Below are 13,455 nucleotides of genomic sequence, written 5' to 3' on the forward strand. Positions count from 1 at the left end.
GGGTTCAGCGCACAAGTTAGGGGGTTGGGAATGTCATACAGGCCTGGTTCGTTCACGTACACGTGACTACGGGGCGTGCCCAGAGTAAGTGAAGCTGGGTTCCTACCTGGCCATCGTTTCACCGGTGTAAGTGTGAATGGGGACTTGCATTGGGGATGGAGCTCTTTCGACTTATCAATGGAACGTTCCGAGCGGCGCCAGCTCTCGGGATGTTTGGTATTTTACTTCAAATCCCATTTTCAGGCGGCAAGAAATGATGTGAGAATCTCAAAATAAAGTTTCTAGCCCTCATGGCTGTGCAGAAAAACCTGACCTGAGTGGAGCCTAAAGGATCAACAAACAGGAGGCAAGGAACTCAACATTTACCTGGAAAAAAATTTTTTTTTACATCAGTCTCATAACTGGAGGGTGGGAGCCGGCTGATTTTTGAACATCTGAGGCTGGCCCTGCTGCTCTCCATAGTCAGACTTCATCCCAGCTGTTTCTGTTGGTCCGAGCTTCCCACTTCTCCAGCCCTGTCCTGCTCTGCTCTCCTCTCCTGTCCCTGGGGTCTGAGAACAGTGTGTTTTTCTCTGTGGCAGCAGGAGATTTTTCCTATCTTTGTAATGCTTGTACAGTGCTTTGCCTTGGAGTATGTATTTTGGATGCATAAGAACATAAGAACGGCCGTATTGGGTCAGACCAAAGGTCCGTCCAGCCCAGTATCCTGTCTTCCGACAGTGGCCAATGCCAGGTGCCCCAGAGGAAGTCAACCTAATAGGTAATGATCAAGTGATCTCTCTCCTGCCGTCCATCACCACCCTCTGACAAACAGAGGCTAGGGACACCATTCCTTACCCATCCTGGCTAATAGCCATTAATGGACTTAACCACCATGAATTTATCTAGTTCTCTTTTAAGCTCTGCTATAGTCCTAGCCTTCACAACCTCCTCAGGCAAGGAGTTCCACAAGTTGACTGTGCGCTGCGTTTATTTGTTTTAAACCTGCTGCATGTCCTTTCTGGGTGTAAAGAAATAGAGCTCGAGCCTCAGCTGGCCTGGCAGCATCTTGTACTTTTCCCTACTGCTGATAGGGATTCCTCTCTGGGTATTGCTAGCTGTGGGCTGAGGCAGCATGGTCTGGTGGGCTGGGAGTTAGAAGGCATCGGTTCTAATCTTAGCTCTGCCACTGAACTAGTTGTGACCTTGGGTAAGTCGCTTTATCTCTCCCACCTTCTGCCTTGTCTATTCAGGTTGTGAACTCTTGGGGTCGGAGGCTGTTTGTGCAGTGCCTAGCACAGTGGGCCACTACTGTAATGCAAATAAAAATTAGATCCCTGGGGTAGGAGCCCAATGGGGGCAGGAGTCTGCCTTCCTGGCCCTGATCACAGGAGCAATTTATCAGATCCCTAGTGCTCATTAAAACCCTTCTTTTCAGATGCACCATGCCTCAGATCATTACAAAACATGGAGGATGCCTCTGACCTCTTTCCCCTCCCCACTGCCAACTTCAGATGACGCACGCTGAGCAGCTACTGTTCTGAGAGTTTATCAGTAGTGTTCAGTGTGGTTTTAACCAGGAACAAAGTGGCAGTGTTTCTCACTACATGTGGTAGGTGTGTTTGCCAGTTACCGTTGCCACCCTCTTTATGGATGAGAGAGCAGGTTTGTTTAAATAGTAAAACAAATAAATTGATTCTCTAGTCCCTCCCAGTCCCATCTCACCCACTGCCCCCTTTGCAACCCCAGCAGCAGCCCTGGGTGTGACACCAGCTAGAGAAAGACCCTTTCAAAACTATCCAGTGAAGCCATATCAGTGCACTGGAAAGAGGAAAGTCAGGATCTATGCAATGTACAAAGAGACAGCAGTCCTGCGATCTACGGAGCAGTTGTGCTGGGCTTCCAAGCCCTGATTGTTGTGGTGCCCTGGGATAACAACTCCACCAGCTCTCACACACAGCCACATACAGACACTGCAAAGAGCCCAGCTGTGTTTGCTTCCTCACATCTTTAAGATCTAGGGTGTTTATGGCACTTTATGCTGCTGATAGGGGAGTTATGAGGTTTAATTTAATGTGCATAAAGCTAATAAATTTGTTAGTCTCTAAGGTGCCACAAGTACTCCTGTTCTTAAAGCAGGTTGAGTTATTTCAAGTAAAGGTGCGTTAGGAGTAATAATATTTAATAGTGAGATAGCACCCGTCATCTGTGCCCTATAATGTGCCTTACCGAAGCAGGGACGGAATATCTTTCCCATTATACAGATGGGGAAAATTGAGACATAAGTGACTTGCCCAAAAATCACACAGCCAGTCAGTGACATGAAAAGAATCCAGGTCCCTTGACTCCCAGCCCAGTGTCCCACCCTCTGGGCCTCACGGCCATATTAGTTATACTATTGCAGTTGTCCATCTTTTAGCAGCGTTATGATCTCGCCCTTCCTTAACAAGGTACCTTCCGGAATGACCCCTGGCACTTCCTAGTGCTTAGCCCCCTTAGGGGGAGATTGGCCAAAGGAACGGCTACTGGGAGGGCAAATCCTGTAGCCAGCTTTGAAAAATTCCACCCAGTGAAGTCAGCAGCTAAACTCCCCTTGAGTTCAACGGGGCCAGGATTTCTCCTTTCATCTTTAAAGCACTGTGCAAACATGGCAGTGGCCAATGAGTCCCAGAGGGGCTGCGCTCCCCAGGTCGGCGGTGGGGTTTGAGCACGCTCAGCCCCTCTGGACAGCGACGTAGGAGGCAGAGCGGCTGGAGAAGTGAGCAGCCAAGAGATCGTCTGTCACTGCCAAAGCAACGTACCCAGGCAAGAGAAATCAGCAGCCAGTCCCAGGGGGCCAGCCAGGGCCAGTGCCATGGGAAACACAGCCCCGGCCCCCCTCCACGCCAACGCGCCACGCAGAGAGCAACGCAGTGGCTCAGAACAGAGAGTTTAACCAGGGTCTCCAGGCCCGCGCCCTCACCACTGGGCCCTACTTCCTCCTCCACCGGGGGCTGAGAACAACGTCACTTCATCTGCTCAGGTTGTGGAGCCACCTCGGCCGTGCGATCCCCAGCCCACCCCACCCCACCCGCACCACGTTTTTCCTTGTTCTTAAAGGACAAGACAGGTCTTCTGTGTCACTTTCTCATGTTATTTGGCACAAAATGTTAAGACTGAAAATAAGACGCTGGGTTGTTTTGTAGACACACACCAAATACAAGCCTATTCCCACTGACTCCTCCGCTGCATTCACTCCCCTGTGTGGAGTAACAACAGGCATGCTGCAGATAAAAGCATGCACACAGGACCGCTGCCAACTCCCGCTGTGGGACCTTTCACCTCTGCCTCAGGTATCCCTCAAAAAGGAGGAGCCAGGTGACCATCTCTGATGGTTGATTATTGGTATTACTGTCTCGCCTAGGAGCCCTATTCATGGGCCAGGACCCCAATGTGGTAGGAGCTGTACGAACACAGAACAGAAAGATGCTCTCTGCCCCAACGAGCTTTGCACTACTCTTTACCCCAGCCGGCTCTGAAGAGAACCGAACATGTTCTAATCCCCTCTGCATTTTGCCCATCAAACAAACCTCTAATTTGCCGTGCCTTGGCCGCCTGTGCCTGAGAGCTCGGTCTGGAATAGCAAGGAGCGAGGAGAACTTGCAGAGCTTCTGGGGAGAGCCAAGGACTGGTACAGCAGGGGTGGGGAGTCTGGGACAAAGGCACGCTGGCAGAGCTGTGTACAACCCTGACCTGACCTCTAGCAAGTCCTGTTACCTTTCATAAGCACCAGCTTCACCCGAAACCTTTTCAAAGGAACACAATATGATGATGCCACCGAAAAGAACTCTGAGCTCAGCAAACGAACGTAAGCCCTGGCAAGCTCAAATCACAGCCCCGGTGTGCAGCGCTCAACCAGCCGCTGGGAGACCTGTGGGGGAGGTTGGACTCAGACAAATTCACTCGTTTGCCCTAGTGTATTCCTGTCCTCCGCTGAAGGGCTTTGGCAAAGGGAGCACAGGCAGAGAGCAGGGCTGTGGCCCTATGAATTTTCTCCAATGGGCTTCAGTTCTGTCTGCAGGAGTCCCGGTCTGGGCTGCAAAGGAAGTTCACAGTCTCCCTGGCCCACTGAGTCTTTGGTCCCTCTGCTGGGGCTGCCAGCAATGGGACTTGGTTAGTGCTGCTGCCCGTAGTATGATGAGGACTAGGGGATTGGCTGAGTCCCTCCAGCTCATTACAGATGTGTCAAGCGGCAGTGGTCTTCCTTCGCTACTGCCCTGCACTGAGATCACGCTGGGGAGCTCAGTGTGAAAGATACGATGGCAGTGATGGAGGGGGGACATGGAACGTGGCTAGACAGATCCATATCTCAGCTGTACTAGTTTTGCTAAGCCGTCAGGGTCACTCCCTTAGTAGTAGCCACAAACCAAACAGGGCAAACAAACAAACAAGGACTGCATGGCGTCAGTTCCTCCTTAGCCTGTTTCCAACAGGAAATGCCCTTGTAGATGCAGGGAGAGGGTCACTGATTCACAGCCCAATCCAAGACCCCAGAGCCCGGGTCCTGGTGCTTATGAAATCCATACTTTGTGGCCTGGACCCATCTCTCATGAGCTCCCGTCCTTGCCTGTAAAGCAGCCTCTGCAGGTATGGTCCCCCACTGCTGCTTCCCTCCCCTCCCCCATTGCTACACCTGCTCTTCTGTGGGCACACAGGGAGAGATTTGGGTCAGGTACTTTGGCCCCATTAACAATGTTATCATAATAAGAGTTATTGTGGGCTATAAAATTGCAGCCTGGGACTTTGCCCTTGGAACGGGCTTTTGTTTGCTGTTCAGAAACATTCCCAGCAGCCGGGGAATCCCATTTGCATTTGCTTCAGAAGGTGCTCACAGGGCAGAAGGGACATAGGAAATGCTGCCAATAGCCCCTTTGACATCTGTTTTGGGGATGCTCCATTCTCCTGCTTACTGGGGGCTGCTCTCGTGGTCTTTCCTCTGCCTGAGGAAAGCCTGCGGGTTTTCGGTCCCTCCTATCCCATTAAGGGGAAGGAGAGGAGTTTGGAATGGGTATGAGCATCTTAGCATGGGCCAGCCAGCAGCAGATCACCAGGGGCCTGATCATCCCTCTAAATGTGCAAGATCCCTCAGGCAAATGTTCCCCAGCACATCTGAGAGAGAGAGAGAGCGCAGGAAAGTTCAGTTCCAGTCGGCTCTTAAGACGGCCTCATAGACGGCTTCACTCTTAGGGTTAACGGGGGCCTGATAGGCCAGTTAGTTAACCCTGGCCAGGTAACCTATCAGGGCTGTAGTGGGTAACACCCCATCACAGCATCCACAGTTTTCCCAGCTTGTCCTCTTTTGCTTGGCCAGCACAGGAACAAGAAGTGGGGTGTGTGGGGAGATGTCGATGGCAAGGCTGGTCAAAGGACAGTCCCAGAGCTGAGGGCAGGCAGGATTTATAAACCCCATGGAGAAGAGAGCTGTCAGGCATGGGAGCCTTGTGCATAGTCCCAGAATCAAGGACTCCTCTGCTCTGAACCAGGACATTCAGTACGCTGAACAGGGTCAGATCAAGTTGCTCACAGAGCTGAAGGAACTTGCAAGCTTCCAGCTTTCCCTGCTCTCTTCCCTTCTGTTTCCCCACACTCCTGTTGGATTCGTTTCTTCACAAAGCCAAAAAAAGCTCATGCAGGCGCCTCCCCTTGCCCCCTACTGATTTTGCTGTCTGCCGTTAAACTAGTTCCAAGCACTGAAAAGTCAGGAAGTTCAGGCTCCTACAATGTTAACTCGGCCCCATTGCATGGATGTGGGATGGTCTGTTCCTCGTTTCGCTTGTTAAATGTACATTTGGATGCAGCGCCACGTCTGTGGGACGCGGCTGGTTGCTAAGGTAGGAGCCAGAACTGTCCCTTGGGTAGGGTGAATCGGGGCGACCGCCCCGGGCCCTGCGCTTTGGGGGACCCCGAACGTCGATCAAATCGGGACTGTCCCGATATTTAGCCCTTTGTCCCGCATTCCGACTGACGTCCGATCAGGACGCCATTTGTCCCGATATTCAGGTGAGGAGGCGGGCGGGGAGGTGAGGTGGGAGGTGAGCAGGGTGAGGAGGTGAACAGGGAGGTGAGTGGCAGGTGGGCAGGCGGGAGGGGGGTGAGGCGGCGGGGAGTGGGTGGGCGCACCGGATGGACGGCGAGGAGACTAGCAGGGAGGGCCCTGCACCCCCCAAGGGACAGCTCTGGTAGGAGCAACCTGCCTTTTTATTTTTTTCACTTTTCTGACTTTTGCAGGCTTGATATTCTGAATGGAGAGTGGATGTTTTTCTCAAAGATCTGCTCTGGTTCAAACAGGAATTAATTCAGGGAGGTCCTATGGCTTGTGCTCTGCAGGAGGTGAGACTAGACTAGAGGGGAGACATGTGAACCTTGCATTTGGGTTTTGTGTTGACTCACTAGTGAAGTGTGCTCTCGACGGACGGCGTTGTTTTTCTGATTGGCTTCTGGTCCCTAATGCTCTGACTCTCCACAAGACAAGAGCCAAGACAGCCTTTCCCAGGGGTGCTGTGATGTACAGTGGAAGCAATACAGGGCATCAGTTTCCCCATCTATAAAATGGGGGGCCAATGATCCTCATTTTAGCAGCGTGCTTGGAGATGTGGACATGAAAAGTGGAATACAAACATGCCCCTGCCAGGTGCTGAGCCGTCTGGCCCCGATTCAGCAAAGTACTTAAACCGTGGGCGTAAGAGCCTGATCTTGCCCCACTGAAGTAAAGGGGAGTTTTGCCATTAGCTTAAATGAGTGTCGATTAAGCCCTAATTGTCCTGGAAGTCAATGGGATTAAAGTCAAGCAGACACCTAAATGCTTTGCTGGGTCACAGCCAGGCTGCTTGGCACCGTGCAGGACTAAGCGCCGAGAGAGTTAATATCAGTACTAGTGATCTGAAGAAGAAAACTCGATGTAAGTGCTAATTGTCATTAATAACATTTATTGGGCTGTGCTTAAAGGGCTTGTCTGTGCTGGAGTTTGTAATTGTGTCTTCACACGTGTTGTAGCCTGATCTGGGGTGTGTGAGTAATGCTGATTTAATTTACCCACTTAATTTTATTTTATTTTAATTAATTTTAATTAATTGATCATATTAACCGGGATTGATTGTTAATATTAATTAGTGTGGGGTTAGGCTCGCCAATATGTTTGATTAGAAGATAAACGTTCTTGTATTGTATTACAATACATCAAATACTTAAACGTATAAGAAAAGATATATCTATGCAAGCAAGCAGATTAATCCTTAGGGCTACAGTGTTAACTCATGCGGTTATGGGATGCAGTGCAGACAAGGAATAAGCATTTGTTGCTAGTCATGTTTAACCCAAGCCCAAAGCGGGAGATCTGGCATTCAACTAACACCAAACAAACCACCTCACTGATCGTCACTGAGATTGTGGGCCATTAATGGCACCACAGATAAGACTTCCTCTCCTGCGCTATTGGCTTCTGTCAATACACCCTAGTTCTTCCGCGTCAAAGGAAAATATTTAACCAGGGTTACTTGGCTGATGTTTCCTAATAAATGGACACAGCAGCTGTGACTTTTGTTGTACAGGTAGAAGTTTTTGTCCTCACACCTATGTTTGCTCTGGATCAACAAAGAGAGGGACAAAAGAACAAAGAAGCTATTTTCCCTTCTGGGTGAGTGCATTGGAATAATGTCCCCAGATAGTGTACTGAAATAGGAACTGTGTAACAGCGAAAGGACCGTTCTTAAGAGAAGATTTGAAGGATAACAGGCCAATAGGTGACATAGCGCATGGATCTGAATAACATGGGCTGAGGTTTTCAAAGTCTCCGAAGGGAACTGGATGCTTGATCCTCGTTGATTTGAATGGTAATTGGATGCCCAAATCTCTCAGGCAACCTTGAAAATGTCAGCCCTACTGTATAAATGAAGATTAGAGGGCCCCATAAATTATCCAGCATAGCCCAAATGCTGTTCCCGTTGAAGCCAATAGGAGTTTTGCCAATGATTTCGATGAAAGCGAACTGCCTGTGGATATGTGTTGACAGTTGCCCATTTGGCCAATAAAATGCTCGTGCCAGACCCTGAAATCACATGAAACTCACCTCCTTTCACATTTTCTCTGAAAGCATGAAGCAGGCCAGATTTGCTGAAAGGTTCAGTAAGGTTTGGGAACTCTTTGAGAGGGACAATTCATGGCTTTGCATCCACGCCCAATGCAGGCTGTTGTTTCTCATGGTTTTGCTGAGTTGAAATTGAGCTGTGGAGTAGGGTGACCAGATGTCCTGATTTTATAGGGACAGTCCTGATTTTGGGGTCTTTTTTTTTATATAGGCGCCTATTACCCCCCACCCCGTCCCGATTTTTCACACTTGCAGTCCGGTCACCCTAGGGTGACCAGATGTCCCGATTTTATAGGGACGGTCTTGATTTTTGGGTCTTTTTCTTATATAGGCTCCTATTACCCTCCACCCCCTGTCCCGATTTTTCACACTTGCTGTCTGGTCACCCTAGTGTGGAGGAAGCAGGTGGGTGTTCCATGGAATTTTGCTTAAGCTTTGGGTTTATCTGAAATGAAAGAAAACATCTGTATAAACCTCTGTAAAGCAAAATGTCCGTGATTCAGGCACCGCTCTCCATAGAGGAGTCATGCTGTCCTAGCAGCTAACGCAAGGGTCTGAGTGTTCACAGCTGGATTCTAATCTATGCTATTGAGCCTCCACGTAGCCTTGGATAAGTGTCTCCATCTCTCTGTGTATCATTTCCTCCAGATAATACTTACTGACCCTCACAGGCAAGCTGTGAGGCTGCACTTGTCAATATTTCTCAGGCCTTGGCTACACTTGGGAATTCACAGCGAGTGTAGTCGCGGCACCAGCGCTGCGAGAGCTCTCTCGCAGCGCTGTCTGTACTCCACCTCTCCGAGGGGAGTAGCTTGCAGTGCTGCGAGGGAGCGTGCAGCGCTGCAAGCGCTGATTACACTGGCACTTTACAGCGCTGCAGTCGCGGCGCTCGAGGGGGGGGGCGTTTTCACACCTCTGAGCGCGGCAAGTTGCAGCGCTGTACAGCGCCAGTGTAGCCAAGGCCTAAGAGGCTTTGTGATCCTCAACTGAAAGGCACTTGAGGAAAATAATAAATAATTAATGGAGATATCCCATCTCCTAGAACTGGAAGGGACCTTGAAAGGTCATCGAGTCCAGCCCCCTGCTTTCACTAGCAGGACCAAGTGCTGATTTTTGCCCCAGATCCCTAAGTGGCCCCCTCAAGGATTGAACTCACAACCCTGGGTTTAGCAGGCCAATGCTCAAACCACTGAGCTATCCCTCCCCCCTAAGGAGGGAAGGCATAGTATTATTTATAGTTCCGCATACAGTACACTGAAAATGTTCCGACCCTTCGACTTGAGTGGCAGGCGTGGCAAAGATCTGTAAGACTGTATCCTTCATGAATGTAGATCCCAGTACACACATTCACCCAGAGGATGGCTGGCCGGCCGTGCACTGCTGCTGAATCAACACAGTGGTGCAGAATTCCAACTATGTCTGACACCGATGGCATGTCCAGACAGCAAGGGCTGAAAAAAGTACACACACAAAGACGACAACTGAGAAATGTTAAGCATGAAGGGGATTGCTCGAAAATCCTCCAAAGCCACTAAATGCCTTTGTTAATGTACAGCATGTATTGTTCCCAAATCAACACATTAGTGAAACGGATTAGAGAGGGAGAGAGATGCTACTGGAACATAGTGCCTTCAAGGGCTTTGGTTGGTAAGGAGAAAGGTGCAGGTGTCAGTACACATTGTTGCTTTGCTGCTGGTTCAGACCACATTCCAGCTGCACAGGAAGAGGAATCTCTCCCTTCCATTTGCAGGGAGCAGCAGAATCTAATCCACCTTAAACAAAGCACGCTGAGCCCATCCATTAATTTTCTCGTGTGTCAGAGCAATAATCAGACACACGCTTGATTGTTTTCATGGTCTGGGACCTCTTGAAATTGGCCAGGCTGTAGGTTTGTGTGTGTGTGTGAGCACTTGCCTTTATGCATGGGTGGATATGTGTTTGTTCCAAAGCTCCCTGCATGAAAGCAACCTCTTATCTGCAAGACTGAGCCAAGCTTCGATAAGCAACTCTATCACCCATCACTGCCAGGGCGTTCAGTCCCCAGGCAGTGCTATTTCCAAAGTCACTGAACCTTGAGCAAAGCGGGAGTGCCTGCAACTCAGTCACTAGGTCATCTCGCCAGTGGGGAGCCAACACGACAACAGAGAAATGTCAATGGACAACATTCGGATGCAGCCTTGGAAATTATGTGCCTACCAAGAGCCCTGAAAGGATGCTAGAGTTGAAAATCCCTCCCTGAGGGTACTATTATGGAGGATCAACTTACAGTCTGTCTATGGTCCTCACAGTGACCTTGTTACCATAAGCACATCATGCTCTTCAATGTATTGGTCCTCAAGACACCCCTGTGAGGCAGACCAGCGCTATCCTCCCTGTTGTACATGTGAGGGAACGGAGGCACACAGAGACTAGGTGACTTGCCCAAGGTCACACAGGAAGTCTGGGCTTAGAGCCAGGAATTGAACCCAGGTCTTTCACGTCAATGTCCTAACCACTAGCTCATTTTTCTTCTCCAAAGAATGCGGAAGTGCACACATTAGACATTCTCTGAAATCAGCCAAGAGCAGAACTTGAATTCATAACCAGCAGCTGGCCCTTGGGTCCAAGGATTGTTGTCCATCCTCCCGTGCCTCTGAGTGACTGTGGGTGTGTCTACACTTCAATAAAAACCCCACAGCACTGGGTGTCAGGGCCCAAGTCAGCTGACTCCGGACGGCTTGTGGGGCTCAGGCTACAGGACTAACTATAGCAGTGTAGGCATTTGAGCTTGGCCCGGAGCCCGGGGGTTGAGACCCTCCACCCGGCAGGGTCTCAGAGCTCTGGGTCCAGCCCTAGCCTGAATGTCTACACTATAATGTTATAGTCCCAGAGCACTGTCTTGCAAGCCTGAGTCAGCTGACTTGGGCCAGCCACAGCCATGCTGCAGGTCTTTTATTCCAGTGTAGACATGGAAGGTTAGTGGTTGGGAGGAAACCTATGGCTGTACAAACTGAGTGCAAAGTTAGTTAACCCGGTCTTAATGGATGGAGAGCATAATAATTTATACAAAGATGGATTACGGTGAGTACACTGGGAGGAGAGGACATTTCTTGTGGCCCCTCCCAACTAATCCATCTGTATAGGGCAGCCCTATAGACTTGACCCAAAGCCTGTTCAAATCCAAGGGTGTCTTTCCCTCGAGTTGGCTCATGTCCAATACGCACATGGGCAGCATTCCATTTCATCCACCACCAACATGCAGCCACCGCTGCAGGATGAGAAATGTACTGATAAATATTAGGGGGCCGAGGCTCAGATCATGTAAAATGGCACAGCTCCAATGGCTTCAAATGGTGGGCTAAAGACATGGGCTCCACCCTTTGCCCCCAACTCCCTGATCTTACACTCTGCCAAATAAATCCTTTTGTTTAAATTTTGGATTGTGTTCTAAGAAGAAAGGCAGCTGGATAAGGTTGCTAGTTAGCACCTGGGAAAGGGACAACAGAAACACCTGTTTCTGGTGAGGCTGCCTAGCAACACTCAGCAGGGAATACTCTGAACCAAGTCACGAACTCCAGCTTAGACCGGGAGAGCTGATGTTCTGCATGGGAGCTAGGGGCCAGCTTCTCAGCTGGCGAAAATTGGTGCAGCTGCATTGACTTCAGTGGAGCTATGCTGACTTATACTCGCTGAGAATCTGGCCCTGTGTCTTTAATTACACATTAACTTGAAAGTATTTGAAAACCCCATAAACCTCTGGGGCAGGTAACCTGTCTTATGAGGGTGTATGATCCAGTGCATAGAGCACCTCACTGGAAATCAGGGACCTGGGGGCAGGGTGTCTATTACCATCTCTGTCACTGACTCACTCTATGCCCTTGGGCAAGTCACTTCACCTTTCACCTGTTTCCCATCGGCACAATGGGGCCAGTAATGCTTTCCCACCTTTCTAAAGTGCTCTGAGAGGTATCCATGAAACGGGCTATTCAGTGCTAGCTATCACTCTGACTGCATGTTTATGAAGTGTCATGTAGGTTTGTGACACTCTAAAAATACCGCAATTTAATACACATAATCTAATGTACTTTCCCCTGCACAATCTGTCCTGTTGGAAAGCACCTTCTCCTTCCCCAAACTTGTCCTTTTTTTTTGCTTAAAGTTAGCACATGCTTCAGAGCTTTGTTCAAGCAGGGCCTGAAACTTACCCACAGTACCAGTAGCTGCCTCCAGGAATATGGAAACTATTCCCAGTACTACAGTTTGACAGGAGCTGACTCCTTTCGCTCACACAGAGTAAATCAGATGGGTATGTCGGACACTGAATGTTCTCTGACTGATTTGGAAAGGCCTGCAAGCAAGTAGTGGGAAGATGGGAGCCTTGAAATGGTTCTGATATTGCATGCAGAGACGACGTAGCAGAGAAAGAATAAACTGGCCACCATACCTATGTGCCATTTTACATGAGACAGATCCAAAGTCAGTGCAGTTTTTACTCAAGCCCTTTCTTGTGTTGAGGTGCCTTGAATACGAGAAATCAGACCCAAGTGCCTTCTGAGCGCCCCCCAGTATAGGTGGAAGATCATCTTGGGATGAATACATTAATATCAATCCTTCTCTCGGGCTGGCCAGCAGTGATGAAGATTTCCAGATCCCAAAGATTAGTTAGAGCTCTCCGCGTGGTTTCTCTTAAGCAGAAATAACAAAGAAACCAACCAAGAACGGGTGGGTGCAAAGCAGGGTGCTAAAGTCAGAACTCCTGGGATCTATTTCAGCTCCACCTCACAGAGAATGCAGGCAAGTTATTTAAGCTCTTTGCACCTCAGTTTCCCCATCTATAAAATGAGGAGACTAATACTGACCTACATCACTGGAGGACGAGGGGTGCGTAGGGAATGGAAGGTAGCTTCACGGGGCCCTCTGCTTGGCTGGGGCCTTTAATTGCTACTGTAATATAAATACTACTGCTGAATGGGTTCACCACTTACCCACTTGGCAGCCGGACTCCTCAGCCCATCACAAAGAGGGGGGTCGGTTACCCTACAAGAGAAGCAGAGAGAGGGAGAGAAAGCTTTCCATGGTGGGGAAGGGGAAAAAAAGTTCTTCTTCCTCTATGGAAATCTAATCAATTCCTGAGCACATTTGTTTTTTCAACAGACACCCCCCTCACCCCCCGCTGTTCATTTCTGATTGCATTGCCCAGGGGGCTCCTTTTCGGTTACAGTGGCCCCCAAACCAAACCAACGGCTTCATGCTGAGGAATGTGTTTTACTAGCTGCAGCTGCAGCACATGTGTTGGGAATTGATCTTTTCTTTACTTTCAGCCTGAGACTTTTACATTTGACCAAGCGCTCTCAGCCCAGGGGCACCCCCTGGAA

General features: G+C 49.5%; 1 protein-coding gene across 2 annotated transcripts in view; it reads left to right on the forward strand.

Annotated features, from left to right (window-relative positions):
- LOC101954184 (C-signal-like) overlaps positions 1-13,455 on the forward strand; it is a 32,176-nt gene that overhangs the window by 5,108 nt on the left and 13,613 nt on the right. The window lies entirely within an intron of this gene.

This window comes from Chrysemys picta, chromosome 21, assembly GCF_011386835.1.
Source record: "Chrysemys picta bellii isolate R12L10 chromosome 21, ASM1138683v2, whole genome shotgun sequence".
NCBI lineage: Eukaryota > Metazoa > Chordata > Testudines > Emydidae > Chrysemys > Chrysemys picta.